The 22005-nt window shown below is 41.0% G+C and overlaps 1 protein-coding gene across 2 annotated transcripts in view; it reads left to right on the top strand.

Moving 5' to 3' along the window:
• Positions 1-22005, top strand: part of PHACTR1 (phosphatase and actin regulator 1) — a 409041-nt gene that overhangs the window by 4586 nt on the left and 382450 nt on the right. The window contains exons 3-4 of one of the 2 annotated variants that reach the window (XM_066992303.1): positions 4944-5248; positions 5985-6062. The gene's annotated coding sequence lies outside the window, so the exon portion shown is untranslated. Of the gene's footprint in view, positions 1-4943; positions 5249-5940; positions 6063-22005 lie in introns of both variants that reach the window. The other variant, XM_066992302.1, reaches the window with a different exon arrangement.

The following is a 22005-nucleotide window of genomic DNA, read 5'->3' as shown; positions in this document are numbered from 1 at the left end:
GCTTACAAAAGCAGTAGCAAAGTCCTTTTCTTTGTCTGACTCCTGTTAGTGTATCAAATTGATCACTTTTTTTTCTTAACGTATAGTCTTGAAATGCTCCTTAAGAGAGTGTTAGCCTCCAGAGTTAACAGGAAAACTAGAGTATACAGAGTCATCTGAGGGGGAGGACTGGGCGGGTTGTGATGGAGCAGGTAGATGAACCCATACCTACCTCATCTCCAGCTACTGTCTTAGCCCTGAATCTTGTCCTCCTGCTTCCTCCACTTCTTCCTTTGGGCCAGCTTTCCTTTCTCTGTAGATGTAGGAACTGAGACCTAGCAACATTTCTGGTTTCAGCAGGCTCTGGGGAGAAAGCAGTGATAATACAGCTTGGGGTCTGTGCCCAGTTTCTGCATCTGTACCCCCCCTACACAGCCCGGCTCACATCCCTTAGCAGAGGATGGAACCGGACCGTTCACTGTGGGAATGTCAGTGAAGGAAAGGGGGTAATTTATCAAACTCCTTTCCCCCCCCCAGCAATAACTTCTATACTTACACAAATTTTAATATCCACAGTTTAATTTTCCATCGGTAGAAAAAAAATGTTATGTTCATTGATATGTGAGAAAGGAGTAAAATGATAAATAATTGAAAAATCTGAGGTATCATAGTGGAAAAGCAAAATATCCCTCCACCAGCATGATTCAGTTCTGCAAAACGCAGCATGTTTCACACTCCCAGCCCTTTCTACATCTCTACCATGACATACCATACTTCACTAGCAGTCATCTGGCGTCCTGGGGAATGAAGGACAGCAAAGGGGAAGGAAATCTGAGACATCTAAGTTAAAATACTGGCATGGACTTAAAAGCATAGTACTTCATTAGGGAGATCCCATTTTTCCAAGCAGGAGGAGAAGGAGGTGAAATATTCTGTTTTTTAACCAAAGCTCCTTTGCCCGGTTTCAGGTGTAGAGATTTTCAGTGAAAAAGAACAATTTGCTATGGAAGATGGATGACTTTTGTGGGGAAAAAAAAGAAACACACAACACTGTATTTTTTGACCAAAACTTTAGTTTTTCTCCATCAGACAATGTTTGTTATCAGTTGAAATGGAACTTCCTGTGAGCAATGCTCCAACTCAAAGGCGAGTTGATATCAATGTGAGGTTTTGTTTATTCAGAGATGTCAGGATCAGGCTTTAAGTCTGTAGAAGCAAGAGACCCTGTTACTCTTTTACTTGTAGATGTACAACTGATGGGTGTTCAGCCTCCAGGATTTAAGATTATCAAGATAAGGTTTCAGATAAACATCCAAATGTTTAGATCTTTATCTAACCCAAAGCTCTGAACCTTGAAGGGATTACCCATCTCCAGGGATAATGCTGTAGTGATTCCAACACCTGTACTTAGTCAAAGTGAGTTCATAGTCTCCTGGCCACAAGAAATGATTCAAGCCCACCCTATCATTTGTTCTGGATAGCTTGAACAATACATGTCAGTTCTGAACACAATTAGCTGGGCATTCTTTTTTTAAATGACTCTGTCTGGGGATAACTCCAGTCATCAATAGGGCCACTTATTACTGCAAAAAAAATAACTTGTGACATTATGCTTCTGTGGCCTACAGAGCAGATATGCCCTGGATGTTTTTGTGGTGAATCAGAAGCAATAAATATCCCACAGTTTTACAGATAATTGAATGAACTGCTTTTCTGTCAGCATTTTGCTTTGGAAGCAGACTTTGCTGCCCTCTTTTGCAGTTATCATGAAAGCATGTTCACAATGGCACACAGAAAAGCTCTGCGGTGGGTTAGGGCATCGATCATAAAAAATACCATCCCCAGATACAGAGCATGATAAATCTGTTGAGTGGCCATTTCCATCTGTTATTGCAAATATATTTGACATACTGAGGAAACTCTTTTTTGGTCCTGTTCCAGCATATGCACAGTGCCAAGCCCATGGCAGGTTAGGTTGTACACTCTTCTCTTTCCAACTCAGCAGCAACTTCTCCAGGTGCCCTGAGGAGTAACTGGACTTTGGGCTTCTATCAAGCTTCTCCCAAACAAAGCAGTAACTCTTATTGGGGTTACTACAAGTCTTCCAACAAATCTGATATGATTCTGGGTTAAGTTTCATTCTGAGATGCTATGCTCATGCCTCATAAGCAACCAGGAATTGGAAAGAAATTAACAATTTATTATACATATGTATGTACATGAAAGTATGTAGATACACATTATTTTACCATGGATCCGAAAGAGCTTTACTTGTGTTAACTAACCATGCTACAAAAATCTCCTTTCCTTATTAAAAAAAAAAAATTAATTAATTAAATTAAAAAAAATCCAATAGGTATTATTTTGACAACAAAATTATAGACGGTACACAATCTTCCCTGGAGCCTTTAGGCAAATTCTTTAGCCTTCTTTGGGCTGAGTCAGCTTTTAGTCTGAAAGGAAGGCAGAGTTGTTTTTTTTAATTGAAAGATTGCCCAGTAGACTCAACTGAGTTTTTCAACCTGAGCAAGAAAAAAAAAAAAAAAAAACTTACTATTCCTTATTTGAGAAGTTCATCTGCTGTAAGTAAGTAGATCTCTGGAAGCAACAACTGGCTTTGATCACTCTCCTGACGTACAACAGTATTTAAGGAAAAGTTGATCTTTTAATAACTGGTTCTTTAGCTCACCTTTGTAATTAGAAGGAAAGCTTGCCTCAACAGTACTCAGGTGGAATGCATTGGAAACATATGATTAAATGGCAAGCCTAAGTTAGCTTTTCACCTCCAGAAACCAAAACAAGTATTGGGTGCAAAAGACATTTGAAAGACCAAGTTAATTAACAATGGCCTATATAGTAAACAAAGACAAAGGATGAAATCACAGTGAATTAAAGTCACTTGGGCTCTTGCTGTTGCATTCAATGGGGCTAGACTTTTGACCTTCCATTTGAGAACTGAGTCTCCTCTACAGATTTAGTTTTACGTTTATGGTGAGGTAATTTGCAGAGAAGTTTATCAATAAGGAAAAGAAATGGGGTGTGTTGTCTTATGCCAGCCCTGCCTGATCAGTCTGAACTAGAAGCTCCTCCCTGCCCTGTTGTGCATCCCACTGCTTGGTAACTTCAGACAAATGTTTTTAACAGTGTTCTGGTGATTACATTCTTCTTTATGTGTTGTAAATCCCTGGAAGTGGAGGAGGATGTTTTCCTGGAGAGAATAAACTTGTTTTTCCCTTTTAAATAAAGCTGTTCTGTAGTAACTATGTTGATCTGGCTACTGTCAAGCAGACCTCAGCAAATGTATGTGTTAGTAATATATGGACTTGGGAAAACTAAGATATGTTGTACCATAAAGTCTACATGTTGTGGTTTAACCTGGCCAGCAGCTAAGCATCACGCAGCCATTCGTTCACCCTCCCCCCTCCCTCTCTGGGATGGGGGGAGAGAATCAGAAAGAAATGAAAGCCTGTGGGTTGAGATAAAGACAGTTTATTAGGACAGAAAAGAAAGGAAAATGATAATGATACTACTACCGCTACTACTAATGTGTACAAACAAGTGATGCACAATGCAACTGCTTACCACCTGCTGACCAATGTGTCGTCTATACCCAAGCAGCTGGTCCCTACACCCTGGCCAGCCCGCCCATATTAATTTTTCAGCACGACATCAGATGGTATGGAATACCCCTCTGGCCAGTTCAGGTCAGCTATCCTGGGTCTGTCCCCTCCCAGCTCCTGCTGCATCCCCAGCCTGCCCGCTGGCAGGACAGAGTGAGAAGCTGAAAAGTCCTTGGCTTACTGTAAGCACTGCTCTGCAGCAATTAAAACATCAGTGTGCTATCAATATTATTCTCATCCTACATCCCAAACACAGCACCATACCGGCTACTAGGAGGAAATTTAACTCTATCCTAGCCAAAATCAGGACACTACATCTAACTTAAGTGAAGGTGATGGTCCAGGGAGTATTTTCATGCACACTACTGGTATTGTCATGTATGGGATACCTGCTGTTTGTATCTCTAATTCATTGCTTATTTCCCCACTATCCCCCAAAAAGGTTTATCTCTTGTAGGGATGTAGCAATAGAAATAGAAGTTACTGTGTGAACAGGTAAGGCTGCCTTCATTATATGGTGTACTAGGAAGCCAAAATAAAGCTAAGGGTTTCCAGGAGTTCCTCCAGCTTCTTTAGCCAGTGCTTTCTGTACTTCTGTGATATTCTCACCACCCTTGAATTTTATACCAGGTTAAGTAAAATCTGTACCATTTAAAAAGTGCAAATTCTCAATCCTAATTTTTAGAAATTACATTGCTTCATGCTTGCTTGTGTTTCTAACACTAGCTCAGAGGATCATCAGAAAAAAGGCCATTTCCTAAATAGGGTTTTAGAATATATACACTACAAAATATGATACACTTTTTTTTTTTTTGAATCTGACACATATTTGAGTTTGAAATAGTTTCTTTCCCGACTAAAAGGAATAAAACATGCAGTCTCAGTTCTTACCTGTAGAAAATGATGGCTGGACCATGATAGTGATCTCCAATGGCAAACCATTGGTAGGAAATCAAAATAGTAGATTTTTTCCACCTCTTTTCAAAACCAGTTCACAGTAGAAAGTATTATTAACAGCAAATCTCCTGAACAATTAATTTAGGCATTTGTCAGATCACTTGAAGCCTCCAAAGAGATTAAAAGAAAGTTTTAAAAGTTTCTTTAACTCTGAAAGATATTCAGGACTAGAGGCAGAAGCTACTTTATTTGAGGGGAGAAATGAAGTAGGTAGGAGACAGACCAGATGTCTGGGGTTTAAACTGTAATGTAGATTAAGTTCAACTTGTCAAAATATTTCTCCTGTTTGTTTTCTTGATTTCAAACTTTGATGTTGATCTGGTAATTTCTTTTGAGTACAAGTATCGTGACAAAAAGCCACTTAATTCTTTCTATTTCCATTTGCAGAAAAGCCAAGTGGAGCACAAAATGTTCCAGGAGTGCCCAACTCCTAGAAAAAGGCAGCCAGTCTTTGCTAAGAGCAGCAGGCATGAGACTATGGCCTGGAAACTGAGGAAGAAAGAAATTGAAAGAGATATGGCCCACAGAAGGGACAGAAACAACTTCCCTCCTACCACCCCCACTGAGTCTTAAGAAGGGATTCTTCATTTTATTGTGTTCATACAGCATCACTGTGACTCTCATGAAATCACAAATTTAGATCAGCCAGCTGCCTAAGTGAAAGAAATGGAGTTACGGGGCTGCTTTGCAAGGTAACTTAGTGTGTATGTACTTGAAAATACCATGAAACAACACAGAGAATACACATGTTGTAGACCCTGTACAACCAAGCATCAGAGCGCATAGTGAATAATTTTGGATGATAAAGTATCCTATTGTTCTTACATGGGTATTTATTATCTGTTGAAACCTCTGTAGCTATTAATTGTATAGGAAAACACAGCAAACTTGCTGATTGGCAGGGACCAATTACCCCAACCTTCCCTTTGGTTGGTATTGCTGCAAGATATTCTTCAAATGATATTTAATTGCTTTTTGCAATTGATGCCTTCAGTCCTTGGCAGTTTTCACTAAAACACTTCAATATCTAGAACATCATATTTTATTGATGAGTAAAAAGAGTCTCATAGAGCCCAGATCATGGCAAAAGCCATGGTCTTGATTCTTCATTGTCCAAAGTTGAACAGCCAAAACAAATCCAAATGCCATGTTTTTCCGAATGGGTGTTTGCAGAGCTCACCTTGTTGAAACCTTTCCTGAATCATTTGAATGTAATATAGCAGCTTACACCTGACCAATCACATATTTTTAGGGTACATATCAGACACCAATAAGCAAATAAAATTTTGAAAATGGGGGAGCACCTGTGAGTCTCTTTTACCTGACTGTTGAAGCCAGCAGCCCAGCCATCTCTGCTCCAGTATAACAATACTCCCTCTTACAGCTTCTCAGATTATGAATGGAATCTAAAATGTGTCTGCCTGACAGGGGAAAGTAAGAGAGGAAGACGAGGAAATGGACAGGAAAGGGAGGAAAAGAAGAATAACAATGCAGTGCTTTGAAAAGGTAGGCTTGACTCCAGCTTAATTTCAAAAAACCGCCGAGCTGCATGGTAGCTCAGCAGCTGGAAGGTTTTCGTAATGATATTGTGCATTGTGCTGTAGTGGCTTTTACCACTGCGACTGAGCCACTCTGCAGAAGACTCTGGGGAATTACCTTGGTATTTAATTTGTTGTTATGAAAACAGTGAGTTTGACTGCAGTAAGAATAGTTTCTTCCCAAACAGTTACCAGAATCCTATTGTTGTCCTCCTTCTTGTTGACCTTTTTGCTGTTTTTGTGATTATAATAATGATTTTCCCGGCCTTGCTATCTTGAATTTGTTTGATTTATATTATGCCAGGAATTCAGAAGGGGAAAAAGCGGCCCATCTCAGGCAGAAGTTCTGCTGGTTGAAGGATTTAAAAAATATTTTTTTTTCAATGGAATTGTGATGGGAAGAGCAAAATTTTCCTTTCTTTAAGCATTTTAATTGCATATGGCCATTACAAACAAACATGGGACCCATTTTCAGACCCTGCTTCTACCAAACAAGCTGTTTTTTTTTTTTTGTATTAAATTAAAAGCAAATATTAACTCTTTTAGAGTATATACATAAAAAAAAAAACTCATAATGTTATTTGCATCTATAAATTTTCTGAGTTCAGTTACTTCCTTACTTAGTTTTGTTCTTTTCTGAGGGTGCATACTGGGCTTTCTGCTCTAACTACCCCTCACATAAAATTCCTAAATGAAGAGAAAAGCCCTGAAAGAGCAGTTCACAATTCTTCTTTGGATAGCTATAATTATGCTTTCCTCAGAATCCTGTTTGCAGTATCTCCGTGTACAACCTCTTGTTGACCTCCCATGAAGGTAAGGATAAGCTAAGTCCAGTTTAGGTCATGCTTTACCAGTGTGTGTCAAGGGGGACAACAGCATGACAAAATTACTTCCAGTTCAATTCTCCTGCCTCTTCAGAAGCACAGGGTTTAATTTCTCAAAGTGCCTAAGATGGTGGCAATATTAGGAATGTGTTGTGTTGCCTGCCACAGAAACTGCTTTCTTGTAAAATTATCTGGCTGTGAAATACATTGGAAGAGCAGCTGGATGAACTCCCCTTTGCCCTCTGCTAATGGCCCAAGACACTAGCACTAGGGAGTGTGTAACTGTGCCTCTGTCTCTGTTCAGTCCATGTTCCCCTTTGTATTTTAACAGATTGTGTATGATATCCAATATAAAGCAGCAAACTAAAAGCTAGTGATAGCAAGTGTCTGTTAACTTAGACACAGATATGTGTAAATTTATGATGCTGTTTTGAAATTCAGTTGTAGTAACTAAATAATATAAAATGCTTTTTACATTTCCTGCCCTAAATACTCTTTATTGTAGATATCATTGACTATATTTGAGGTAACATTTGCATACAAAACTATGTACCACTATGATAAGATAACAGTCATTATGTTATTTACTGTGCTTATACAGCATGCTGATTCAATGCTGCACATTACTTTTCATTTACTACTTGTGGCTGTGTTTAAAAAACACAACACAACAAAACAGAAAACTTTTTTTTTTTTTGTGGAATTTGTGTATGAAACTTATCTGTGCTCTGCAAAGCTTGCATTTTAATTGACATTTCTTATCTGCCAGGACAAACTTTTCTACAATCAGGGCAATGTGTCATAAGCTACTTATGAAGGTCCTATTGGGAGACAATTATTATAATTATTATATATATCAACATTAGAGTAATGTTAAAAGAATTCTATCCACTTAAGGAACACAAAATAGACTTTTCCATCCTACACCCAGCTCTCACCAAGATAGCTTGCAATCTACAGACACAAAGCTAGCAAGGAACAACCAACAAAGTATGCAGGAGGTGGGAGAGCAAAGTGGTTTTTGTGGACTTTCTTAAAAAGAAAAAACACAAGCAGATTGAATACATTTTATTAGGGCCTAGATGAACAAACTATAGAACTATGCTGTGTACTGTATATATTTTGTTCTTAAATGACAGTAATACAAATGAAAGAAGGCAAACATGAGTTACTGGTTTGCCACCAACTTTTCCAGCAATGGTGTAATTTTGACAACTTTCTTTTATTTCCAGAGCTTTTTTTTTTTTTTTTTTTAAGATTATTTCTTTCATTTTCAATGGAGTAGTCATATGTTAAGAGAGTTCAAGAGTTTTTAAGCCTTGTCCCCACAGAATATATGAAGACAGATACTATTTGTCCTATTGGACTTTTTTGGACTTTTTTTTTTTTTTAAGCAAAGATACCACCAGATCACATTAGACTTGTTTTGTTTTCCAGTTTTGCACATAGTTATTTGCATGGATATGTGCAGTAGTAGATTTTAACACAAGGGAGAGAAATAGTTCAAGAAGAGCAAAGTGCTGCTGTTAAATGAAAGAAACTTGGTATAAATAGCCTGCTGAACTTCGCTCTCCCTCACTTGTTATTTCGCTCCATTTTTCCTCATCAGCACCAGCGAATATTTGTACTCATGGAGCAGAAGGAAAAGACTCAATAAATCTCTACCTGGGGAGTATCAAAACCTAGACAGAGTTGAAATATTGCTGAAACAGAGAGAGAGAGACAGACTTAACATAAAATCAGGAGAATGAGTCTGGTGCTGGAATACAGTTAGCATACCGGTCTTCCTCCCTGTCCCTTAGCCTCCCCTGGGCTGCATTAAGCCCACATAGAACATGGATGTTCACATACTTCAGACTCTTGGAATTTAAGTTAGTGTACTGGAAAGTGGGAACTAGTTTATGGAGCAATGACTCATCCCAAGGCACATAAGAAAATACTTTTACCAGCATTCTGGCCTAGCTCAAAGTCCATTTCTCAAGGGCAGTCTTGCAATCAACGGCTTTGGGAAAACATTTGGATCCCTGCTGCCAGATCCAGACAGGTGGACACTGACCTAACCAGACCTCTTCTGGCAAATAAATCCATCCTGCAAAACCACTGAGGCCTCAGACCTTGACATGGTAAATGGTGAAACTAAACCAAGCAGCACCCTTGCTAATGGACTTTTGGATGCTGTCCTCAAGCAGTAAGAAAGGGCCCAAAATATTGTGGGAGCAGATGGCTGCTCTGCATCTGTTGACAAGTAAAAATGTTTTCAGGACTCTGGTAAGATTTCTGGGAAAGGATTTTCTTCTTCACAGAAAGCTCTTAATGCTTTGCAGAGCGACCATCAGGCAGGTGACTGTTTGGATTTTAGTGTTTGTCAACATTATTTCTCTGTCTGCCCACTGGCACATGAAGAAAGCCACAGCTACTCAGATACAGATGATATGCTTAAATCCCAGGTACCAGAAGAAGAATCAATTAGGAGATGCAATGCTCTGCTGTTCAGCTGGGTTTTCTGCACAGTGGTGCTCAAGTTAAATGAGAGAGGAGAAAGCCATTTGTTTGAGACTGTGCACAGGTAAGGAAGGGAGGCCAGCTCCTAGACTGTAGCCCAGCCTCCAGTTGATGTTTTCCTCCTCATGTGCCAGCTCTTAATTCAGTTACACATTTCAAGGCAAGAGTTATCTTTCAGTTCTGTGTTTGTACAGCACCTAACACAGAGAAGCCCTTCTCCTTAACTGCAGCTTAGAGACATTATCACAACACATGTAGTAAATAATAATCAGGTCAAAGATAGCACTGAATTAAACCAGAGCAAAATGTCTACCGGGGGCCAAATGGTACACAGTGCCAGCTCAGACAACTGGCTCTCAAAACTGAAAGAGAACATTCCTCTGCAGTAAAATAAACACTTTACTTTTTTTCTCAAGCTAGATAAAGTGTTGTGTGTTTCTGATAAATCCATATGGTTTGCTTGCTTGCAGAGGAAAGCATGAAGAACAACAATTCTCCAGATTTCTTCCTCAGAAGTTGCATTATCAATAAATGCCTGTGATATCAGTTGGGTTCTTTAACCCACACATCCGGCCAGTATCTTAATTGCAATAACTTCACGTCCCAAGAAGCCAATGCAGTGATATACAATGGACCTAATTCCAACCCCTAACCTCCCAGAGCCTGGAAAGTCTTTCGGCATTCCTGCAAACTTACATAAGACAGAAGGAGCAGATAACATTGTATGCTTGCAGTTAAAAATGTAGAATGCTTGTGTTCCCCTGCAGAAAGGAGTGAAAGAATAGGCTTTTAGGAAGCGCTTCTGAATTAGAAAATGGTTTTACAACTGAAGAATTTGGAGTGCAAAACCAACGACCTTTGGGATTGCTCAGATTGATTTTTTAACTCTCCAGAATGACTTAATTACACTATTTTTTAATCTAAAACAACCCAAAACCTACTGAATAAACAGACAAAATACTATATGTGTTCTTTATACATATTGAACTAGGCCTCACCAGTAACATCATATGAAGTGGATGGAGGAGAGGACATATTCTTAAGTGCAGAAGGAAATTTTCTTTATTTAAAATACTTTCTTTATCTAATTTACTTTTAGAATTATGAACTACAGATCAGTACTGGGAAGTCAGACCAGTCTGACTTCCATCCATGGGAAGGCGATAGATGGCTCCACATATCTCTTCGGAAAGAATCAGCTTCTGAGAAGGGAATGGCTGTCTTTGGTCTCTAAGGGTGTGCCAATAGCTCTCAAGTGAAAGGAATCGAATCAGAACGATGCATCTGAATTTTCAAAAGCCTTTTAAAAGGTTCCACACCAAAGGCCGTTGAAGAAACCAAATGGCCAGAGGATTACAGTCAGCAGCAAAGATTCCCATGGGGATTGTTGCTATTTCTTTATTCATAATGAAGAGGAGAGAAGAAATTGAATGGTAAAATCTCCAAGTCTACAGATAACACTAGGTAGTTTTGCATAGGCAAATGATGTGCCAAGTTCAGAAGGACCACACGAGTGAAAAAAGTTGGCATATGAGGTCCAAATAGGCAAACGAAAGGTAATGTATTTTTGAAAAAATAATCCAGACTGTGCCTTCATGATGCTGAGCTCAGGCAGCTACAGCTCAGGAAAGAGACCTCAGTATCATCAGTGATAGTTCTCTGAGGTTATGTGCTTAGTATGTAGTGGATGTCAAAAGAGTCAGCAAGACACTGGCCATCACAAGGAAATGAATGGATAAAGAGACAGTACCATTTTCCTGCTACAGAAAACTGTTGCAGTAATAATACAGAATCACAGAATCGTCTATATTGGAAGAGATCTCCAAGATCACCTAGTCCAACCTCTGACCTAATACTAACAAGTCCTCCACTAAACCATATCACTAAGCTCAACATCTAAACGTCTCTTAAAGACCTCCAGGGATGGTGACTCAACCACTTCCCTGGGCAGCTCATTCCAATGCCTCACAACCCTTTCGGTAAAGAAGTTCTTCCTAATATCCAACCTAAACCTCCCCTGGCACAACTTTAGCCCATTCCCCCTCATCCTGTCACCAGGCATGTGGGAGAATAGACCAACCCCCACCTCTCTACAGCCTCCTTTAAGGTACCTATAGAGAGCGATAAGGTTGCCCCTGAGCCTCCTCTTCTCCAGGCTGAACAACCCCAGCTCCCTCAGCTGCTCCTCATAAGACTTGTTCTCCAGACCCCTCACCAGCTTCATTGCCCTTCTCTGGACTCACTGGAGCACCTCCATATCATTCTTGTAGTGAGGGGCCCAAAACTGAACACAGTACTCGAGGTGCGGCCTCACCAGAGCCGAGTACAGGGGGACAATCACTTCCCTAGTCCTGCTGGCCACACTGCTTCTTATACAAGCCAGGATGCTGTTGGCCTTCTTGGCCACCTGAGCACACTGCTGGCTCATATTCAGCCGACTATCAACCAATACTCCCAGGTCCTTCTCTGCCAGGCAGCTTTCTAACCACTCATCTCCCAGCCTGTAGCTCTCCTTGGGGTTGTTGGGGTGCACTCGATCCCCTCTGTGCACTGAGGGTGCACTCGATCCCCTCATCCAGATCATCAATGAAGATATTAAAGAGAACTGGCCCCAGTACTGAGCCGTGGGGGATGCCACTAGTGACCGGTCTCCAACTGGAGTTGACTCCATTCGCCACAACTCTTTGGGCCCGGCTACCCAGCCAGTTTCCAACCCAATGAAGCGTACGCCAGTCCAAGCCATGAGCACCCAGTTTCTTGAGGAGAATGTTGTGGGAAACAGTGTAAAAAGCCTTACTGAAATCAAGGTAGACCACATCCACAGCCTTTCCCTCATCCACTAAGCGTGTCACTTTGTCATAGGAGGAGATCAGGTTCGTCAAGCAGGACCTGCCTTTCATAAACCCATGCCGACTAGGCCTGATCGCCTGGTTGTCCTGCAAGTGCTGCGTGATGACACTCAAGATAATCTGCTCCATGAGCTTCCCTGGCACTGAGGTCAAACTAACAGGCCCATAGTTCCCTGGGTCTACCCTCCGACCCTTCTTGTAGATGTGCGTCACGTTTGCTAGCCGCCAGTCGACTGGGAGTATGGGATTAATTTTGATCATTATATGCTTATTGTTAGTAAATGGAAGTATTACCAGTTCTACAAGGCTGTGATTCATTTTGTGAAATCTCATTTCAACACAAGGTGGTTGCAGTGCAGTCAGATCACATCCTGTAGTCAGTATTTTTTACTCTGTTTCCAAACAAAAGTGATTTACTTCTTTGTTGTTTAGATGACATAGTTTTTACAGTAATGAAATATTGTTACAGAAGAAGGAAGCAAGTTCTTGAATTTAAACATGCCAGAACTTTCCTACAATTTTGGTTTGATCTAGAGTTAGTGTCAAGAGCTAGTTAGCTCTAGTTAGAATGAGTTGAGATGTATTAAAAATCTCTCTCTTTATGTGATTTATTACCGTTATGAGTTGGACCCTGTTACCATTGAGTACTATGCAAGCTGTTAAAAAAATATAAATACTTGCCCAAAATAGTTCAAACTCTTGTTTAAAGACATATGAGTAAGGTATCTAGGCCACATCTATGGACATCAGACAAAACATAAGATGCCTGGTCCATTCCAAGTGTTTGCACAGAGTACAGGAAAGCAAACTTGGGGGTTGCACTAAGTTTTAATTTGCACATTTCTGAAAATTTAAGCAATACTTCAGTTGTTAAGAAAGAATCTGCTTCTTCCTGGCACCTATTCTGATGTATCAGGTGTGTGTGGTCTCTTTCCATTCTGAAATTGCCCTTTTGTTCTGACTTTAGCTTTAGAAGAAAAAAAAAAAAAGGCAACTGGACAGCTTTAGTCAGTTAAATAGTCCACATTACTTCCACAGCTACTCTCTTCACTGACCCTTAACAGTTTAGTAGCCATGAGAATTAAGAGGCTCAGTCTTAATCTTCTGTCTTCAAAGGAGTGGGAGCTGCTGCAGAATGTGTCCTTTTGGTTGTGTCTTTACCTGAATTTTAGAAAGCCACCTTTGTCAGCTGGCCATTTCCATGCTTATATCTGGATGCTGACAAAGGTAAAATTAACGTAATTTATACCGACTTGTCTAATGGCTTTCATTGTTCCTTGATGCTTTGTTCTCTTTCTGGAATGAGCTCGTGCTAAATAGCAAACTGTTACCTAAGGAACAAAATCTTCAGAATTGTTGGATGAGCAGCCCAGAGGATATAATGTTTACCAAATATTCTCTGGCTCATGAGTAAAGCTTTCATATCGTTACTCTAAACTCAAGAAAGGTGGCACACAAATGATGTGATGAATTGATGATAAAACTGTCTCCACATGTGGTTTCAGAGACTGCCTTTCTGTAATCTGCACAGATGTCAAGTCCGGGCCCAAGGAAGCTTGTTACTTACGAAAAAGTCATTTTCAGCAAGATGGGGGTCTGGGTTGGTGTTCTCAGCAGATTTTTTTCTGGTGATAGTAGTGTTCTCCCATAGTTTCACACAGTTACTGTTTGCCATTTCTTACTCTCCTTGATCTCTTTGGGGCACTGTGCTCTGGGCAGTAAGTATAGAGAGCAACTGTGGACATGGTCGTGAACCTTGGCTGTTTTAAAGGACATGTTAAAAATTGGCATTTAAGGCATTGGAATTAGATCCTTTCCTACTGCTCCAAGATGCACGTGGGTTCCCATGCAGCAGGCAGAGACTTGTGTGCCTGCTGTGTGTAAGAGCTTAGTACCACAGAGAAAATATATTTCTGTGGGGATAGATGCATCTAAAGAAAGCAAAAATTGAAAGAAGGAGAGCCAGAAGGGAGAAAGGATCCCATTGTACAATGAGTTTCCTAGCAGTATCTAACTCATGATCGGTAGAATTGTAGACCAAGGTGCTAACTATTGGCAACTGCACTGCAACCACATATAGACACTGCAGCGCTCCTGCTTGCACCAGCAATGCATGTGGACCTGCTGGCTTCCCAGGCACAAACACCGATGGCTGATGTTGGGGAAGGCTCGATTAAGATGCAAGGGCCTGTGTAGGATTTCTGTACGTTCAAAAGCCTTGCCTTCATTGTGCAACATTCCTTCATATCCTGTCCTCTCTTGGTGACCTTTCTTCCTTGTCTTCCATGTGACTGACGGCCCTGTAAAGCACAAAGCAACAGGATAGTGTCAGATGGTGGGAGGAAACATTGTCATCGGTTTGGGATATCATTATTGAAACAGCTTCAAGTTATCAACAGCTTCAAGGGGGAAAAATGCTGATACTTGTTTTTGCCTTGCATACTATTCCCCATTCATTAGTTGGTTTCTTGACTTTCTGACCCACTTTCCTGCAATAATATTTCTATGGAAAATCTAATATTTCTTATCCCAATGCCTGTATCCCTAGGCTGAATATTTTCAGTTCTGCTTGCTGGCAAACCCTTCTAAGACAATTCTGACTGTAACTCTAGAAAAGACCTTTCTTTCCTACCATTCTGGAAATCATGTCCTAATTGCCCCTTCTTACTGGCTTTTTTTCAATGTAGCTGCTGGAGGAATTACTTGAATTTTATTTTTATTTTGCAGAGGTCTTATGGACCATCAGGATGAGTGAGAGTACAAGAACTCTCTCCTCCAGGTCCATCACACTAATTACCTGTGTTGTACATTACCAAAAGAAGTTTGATTGTAGTGATTAGAGTCCTGAAGCCTGCCATTTCTCATAATCACAGAGTTTTGCAAACATTTGTTAATTACTTTCTCAGCATCCTGGTCTCTTTTATTTCACTATTCTAACTTGGTGCCACAAGAACTGCTGCTTTTAGTAATATAATTACTAGCCTTACTTTAGCATTGTATAAACTGATATGCAAAGAGATAGCATTTAGTTGGGCAGCAACCTAATGTAATGTATGTGGTAGGGAGAGAAAACAGTCTGCATCTGACTCCTTCAATTCTATTTTGACAACTAGGGTAATTTTGCTTTTTGATTCTGTAAGTTCATCTAGGGTCTTCCCCAGCACTTCCCTACGGCAACAGGGCAGAAATTAATGAAAGCTGTGGAGAAGCAGTGGTTGGTCAAATAGAAACTTCCTTTCTTTTTCATTGTTTCCCCTCTTCCCAAGAGCTAAGGCAGAATGTTAACTAATGACAAATTTCTCATGAAAAAGGTTAGGAGTTGAGCTGCAATGGGAATTAAGCAAGCTTTAAAAGTTGCCAAGATTATAGGGAGTAAGTAGTTGTGAACAGTCCTGATGCTAAGGAAAAACTAGCTTTAGGGGCATAGAGCAGTGGAGAGAGCAGCTAACCCAGGACCTTCACTGTGTAACAAATGGTGTGGTAAATGTGTTGTAATTGCCATAGTTAGAGTCATAGTCTGCTAGAGAGTTACACAGGTGAGCTATTTATAATTAATAAGCTTGGTCTACTTTGAAGATCAGAGAATCCACTCAATGTAACCTCTGATAGATGATACAGGCCATGGATAGTTCTGCCTTGAGGCCAGTAACCAGTGGTGTCGTTTCGCATTTGCTGTTGCCAGTATGAGGCCACTATGTTCCTGATTGCTCTCTCCTTCCAGTAAATCCCCACCCTTGTTCTCATGCTCTATCCCTTGTACCAGCTGTAGCAGTCATGAGGCTAACTTAAAACTACTGAAAGAAGTGTTGTTTTCAGCTAGATCTGTAATTGCAAAGTATTTGAAACTATACAAACAGTGGGTGGGATGACACAGCCAGAGGCTGTGAAGGCTGCCCTTGGCTTGAGTGTGTGAAAGCACCAGGCTATAATCAGGATTGTCTAAAGCATTCCTTACTCTTCCTATCTGGTCCTGAAGCAGAAATGTAGACATTAGGAAACTCTCATCATTGACTTTTATTTTGTATCTTGGATGAATTAGAATATTCAGGAATGCAGAACAACCTTCAGCTATGTCACAACATCCTGTACTTTGTCAGAAATGAGATTTATTTTTTTTTTATTTGTTATTACTTCTATTGGTCATATTGGAGGCTGAAAACCTTGAAGAAATCTACAGGACACCCACAAGGTTCCAGTGGCATGACACGAGGACAGGAGTGAGGGCTTCAAAGAAAAAATGGCAGAACACCTTAACCTCCTGCAATATTCAGTAAAAGTCATGGGTCTAGCTAGAACTTATTATGGAAAAGCTTTATCATGGGGCCTCAGAAGTGACAGCAACCTCAGTGTTTGAATAACAGAAGCATGCAATAAGTTAAAAATAATACTCAAATTCCAATCGCTAATGGGTGCTGCTCAAGTGGTGAGGGTAAGGAAGGGAGTTATTTGCTAAGGTGTGATTTGTATATAGGAAGATTATAAAAAGGAAATAATGTGGAAGTAACACTTTAAAGACAAACAAACGAACAAATAAAAACGCACAGAAGTCCTGTCTTTTACTGAATGAAAACTTTCTGGATGTTGACTTTTTTTTAGTATGATTCTGGCTTGTGCCTATTTTCTGCTACTACTCCCAGCTGTTTTTTGGACTCTCACTCCATCTCTGATGTGGTGACACAGACTGTGGACCACACCAGATGTTATTAATACTGAGGAGCCTACAGTTCTCCCATCAGCTTTGCACAAAAAACAGTTCTGTGCCTATTTCTGTTTTGTTTTATACAACCCTGTGGTGGAATGAGATAGAAAGATACAAAAAATGAAAGGAATGAGAGGCATGAATTTGCCATGCTGCTTTTTGTTTTATATATGATGTCAGGGTTTGGGAATTACTTTTTTTTTTTTTTCTTTTTTTCCCGGAATGTGTGTTAATGCAGCCTCAGTCTGCTTTTGAAGAAGGTTGTCAAAGGAAACCATCCATTAGAGTATCTTTTGGCCCTTTCTTTTTGTTCTGTGTGGGATTTTCTTTTTGTTTAATTTTGTAATGATAGGCGCATACTAAGTGAAAAATGAACCTTTAAAGGAAGCAAGCCTAAATGTGCCTTAAGGTCTATTCTCTCAGACCAGACAGGAGCAGAAGAGAGAGCTTGAAAATCTCCTTCTTGATAAGAGAAGGGGTCTGCGTTTCTAACCTAACAAGTCATTTTCCCCATACTTGGCGTTCAGTAAGTTCCTAAGAGAGTTACAGTTATGTGCCAGAGAGCTACCAAAAGGGAAGAAGCAAGATTTTGAAGTACTGCCAAATACTGTACATTGTTTCGCACCAGCATGCTCTCTGCACACCCTTTAGGTGGTGGTTATTGGTATGCAAATATTCAGGTAACAATCATTTTAAATTTACATCACACTCTATGTGAACAATATTGATCCTGCCCTCCCCCCTCACCCCCCATACCTTAGGGCAGTAGGGTTTCTGCTGGTGATTTGCTACTCAGAACAGACGCTGCAGGTTTAGAGGAACTTTTCAGGAGATGAAAGAAAACTGAAGTCTGCTTCTGTAATCTGAGGAGGAAAGAGGCTGGGAAGGTGGCAACCATTTCCTTAAAGTCAGAAAGTAAAAAGATTGAATGTACTGACACTGGGTCAAAAGCGGCTATTCCTGAGTGGCAAGAGAGGGAGGAAATGCTCCAGGCTTGAATGAGGGAGGGCAAAATCTGTCTTCCAAGTTTCCTGCAAAAGGGGATTTCCACACACGCACAAAAAAATCGAAACAGAAACATGTTCAGGAAAACTTTAAATCTCATTTTGGGGGGTGATTTAAGCTTCAAGACCTCAGGAGAAGCCAGGGCTCCTGGGGCCTTTGGTTTCCTACCTGTGATCATCCCAGGGATGTCCTGCCCTGGAGAAGGGATGCCAGCAGCTCTCCATTCCCCAGTGTCAGGTCAGATAACCCAGCAGAAAACCACTTTGGGACCCAGTCTTACATGTGCTTTATCAGAAGATTGTCAAACAAACATTTCCTAAAGACACTGTCATTCTAAATTGCCCTTTTCCAATTTATTGGAAATTAGGAATGCCTACAGGAATAGGTAATTCCTATTGTAATAGGTAATACCTACTTCACTGTTAATTCCTGACATACCCTAGCAGCTGTCCAAGGATTCTGGAAGAAACTGAAAGGTAGCAAGCTGAGAAAATGAACTATTTTTTCCCTGTGCTAAATAATTCAACTATGCAACCCATTAAGGCAGTCTGTCTCTGAGGCCAGGAATGTAGCAAGATTCAGAAATGACTGGGAATGTATGTTGATGGTGAGCATATTTGCAATTTTGTTAAGTAATGCTGTAAAAGTAGGTTTGGAAATGGCTGTAAGAACTATTAAGTTAGGGCATAAGCTTGTGCCCAGCTATAGTTTATGATGAGACCTTTATTGATCTCATATTTTAATGTGCTGAAGTGTAACCCTATTACGTATAGACATATATTGCAGAGGGAGTTTCTTGTGGTTCTCCTGTACATACAACCAATGAGTCTTGATGCTGATCATTACCAGAGTGACTGAACTCACTTATTGGTATCTCATCCAGTTTTGATGGGAGAGGCTTAAATGCAAGATTTTGTATTAAATATTAAACCTTATTTTTGATGTATTAAAGATGTAAAATCTGAGGGACTTTTTGCTTGATGTTCAGAGTTGCTATAACTCCCATTGGAGACAGAGGAAAAGAAGCTATTTCTCTTCAAAGGGGGTTGGGGCCCTGTTGTTGTGACAAAGGAGGGTTGGAAATGGGGAATGGACAGCAAAGACTTGTGGGGTGTCAAATCTGCACGCAGCCATTGGGGGTAAAATAGGTCCCAGAATAGGAGGGGAGATTGAAAGAGGAACTGAATTTTTGGCAGCTGTCACTACAGATTCCTGAACAGCAAAGACAGGGACCAGATTTATACTGAGACATTGCTGCCTCACAGATTTTGCCAGGAGGGTAATGTCAGCATTTCTATCATAGAAAATCACTTTTGAACATGATTCACCTCACTTAGTTTTAGCCGTTTAAGACGAAGTCTAGTCATCTAGAGTCCCTGTATCCTCAGCAGAGAGAAGCCTGTCTGTAGGATGATTCATCCTTCTTGCCTTGGATATCTGTAACAAAATGGGTTGAATCATCCTCCAAAGAGCTCATCTCTTTCCTCTGACTTTAAAGGGATCCTAGATGCACCAGTTTATGCTAGACACCTAATGTTTTGGGTGCATATGTAATAGTCCTTACCATCTGGGAGATTTCTCCCACAGTCATGCTTCAGCAGCCGCTCATTGCCCTTCTAGGGCAATGTACAGTAAGTTGTGCAAATAGGGGCCATGAGGAGACTTTTGCCTCCCTCTGAAGAGGAATGAGGGTGTGGATAGTGCCCAGCCACTCTGGGGCACTGCCCTTACGTGGCCCAGAGTACAATATCCACAGGGAAGTGTTAAGAGACCATGAAGGGGGGGGTGGGAGGGAAGAAAAATCCTGGTGTTGACTTTAACGTGCATTGCACAGTGCTATTTCTGGGGATAAATTATGTGTGCATGTGTTGACGTGCTGTCTTTGTACACCTGTCTGGGATGCTAGCAGAAGTGGATGGCTGATGTTACAGCATGGATGGTGAAGGTGGCCTGGGTGTCTCCCGAAGGTGACTTGCACTTGGATGGGCTGTGCCAGCTCCCCTCTCACTAGGTGAGACCTCTCCCAGCTGCTGGAGAGGAACATCCTGCAAGTGCTGCCCCTTAGGATGCACGTGGTGGAGAGACTGAGGTATTGGTAGTGGCAGAAGCCCAATAACATCCCAAAATAACTAGTTTTGTGTTTACCACCATCTGTTTTGCTAGCCCACTTTCTTGGACTTCAACTGTAACACAGCGACTAAGTGCTGCAGCTCATTTTTGTGTTGTGTGGGGCTGGCGTGCATGTATCCCACCCACGTCGAGGAGAGCACATATTCCCCAGGGAGTGGTTTGGAGCAAGTGGCTCCTGCTAAATCTTCCTGCATAACACCACCTCCTTGCTGGCAATGTCTACATCCAGACCAGGTGCTTTCTCAAAACACATCTTTAAAAATCAGTGCTGGGAAGCCCTTGTAGAGGGACCACTGTAATAACCCATCCTTTGGCACCTGCAACATGTGAGCCATGTTGTACTTCTGGCACAGCCACCGGGCATGGACAGCCTTCTCAGATGACCATGCCACTAGCAGAGGCTGTGACTACTCATCACAGTTACTGCAACAAAAACACCAACTGGTTTGGTCAGGGGGATCTTATCTCCGGCAGTAACAAAAGAGACATAGGTAGCCAGAAGGGATCCGTGGGTGCGAAGGTTAAGTGATGTTGCTAATCAGTAGCATTAAGAGCAGGTTGCCTGCCCTGTTCCTTACAGACCTGCTTGGTAACTGATGCCAGTAGCAGGTTTAATATTTTCAGATGTTAGCTGCTGCTGACTGCAGCAGCTGATGTTGTAACCTCTGAAAAATCCGGACAGTTGTTCAGCTGTTGTTATCTGGAGGATAATAGTTGCCTGTAGGCACCCATGTTTGAAAGTATCTGACTTTTGACAAAAGTCCCTCAGCTGCTGCTACTACAAAAAAAAAAATTTTTTTTTTTTTATTTTTTAACTCAACATTCCCCAAAACCAAATGCAGTGGAAGCAAGCAAACTGTGATCGCCTTTAGCTCTGGTTCTGTACCTCTTCCCCCAACAAACTCAGTATGAATAAAGCCAATAGCCAGGGTAAATTTTCTGAACTACCAAACCTTTGTGATCCACAGCAAGCTGTGTCTCAAGTATGATTTTTGTAGGTTTCTTGTTAATGTCCGCTGTATTTAAAAATGTGTAATGCAGAGGCTTGCCGTAGACAGTCTGAAAAATTACATTTAAAGAAAAAAATATTGGAAGAGGATGGGCTACAGAGAGCTGATGATAATTGATTTAATATAGTTGTTTTAAACCTGTAAATGCAGGGTAAGGAGTGACAGTTCACAGCATTATCTTCTTGCATGCTAAACCTCTGTTTGGTTGGTTAACTTGGAAGGGGAGAATTATTGGCTATGCCCAAGATCAGTCTGTTTCACCCATCAAATTTAATAAGTATTACTGAACATAGAAATAAATAGAGAACACTGCTCTTGGAGCATTGGCTTGAGTTACAAAGTTTAGGAAAGCATGTGGGAGGGATTTCCAGAGCACAGCTTAGGTTTCAGTGTGTGCTTCTCATACCTGGGACTGTCCGAGCCTCCCTGGCAGAAGGAGAACTTGGCTGCATGTTTTTCCCCAGCTAGAGGCTGGATTACATGCTCAAAGCCATCTTCATGGGGAAAAAGAGACAAGATGGACAGGTCAAAAAGTGTGAGGATATAGCATTCAGAATTTCACATTTTTAGAAGGAAAGTGATACATTTCTGCCAGCTCCAATTAGGAATTAGATTTTGCATTCCTGGTTTCAGTTCCTGGTTTCACCTTGGATATGGAGGAGGTGGGAGCAGGGGCTTGGAAGAGTGTCTCATCTCCCCTGAGGAGGGTGTCTGTCCTGAGGTCGGCATGGCTACATCACCAGGGTTCTGTGGCATGGATGCACACTCCCAAATCATGCTCTTCCCCACCCCCACCCCCACCCCCCCAGGGACTGCACCCTTCCTTCCTTCATTTCCCAGGCTCTTTGGGATTCAGTGTTTTGTCTTAGTCTGCTGGCTTTACCCAGCATCT

The sequence above is a fragment of the Anser cygnoides genome, chromosome 2, assembly GCF_040182565.1.
Source record: "Anser cygnoides isolate HZ-2024a breed goose chromosome 2, Taihu_goose_T2T_genome, whole genome shotgun sequence".
Taxonomy (NCBI): Eukaryota; Metazoa; Chordata; class Aves; order Anseriformes; family Anatidae; genus Anser; species Anser cygnoides.
Note: the sequence above shows the minus strand (reverse complement) of the source record. Positions and strands in the feature narration are given on the sequence as shown.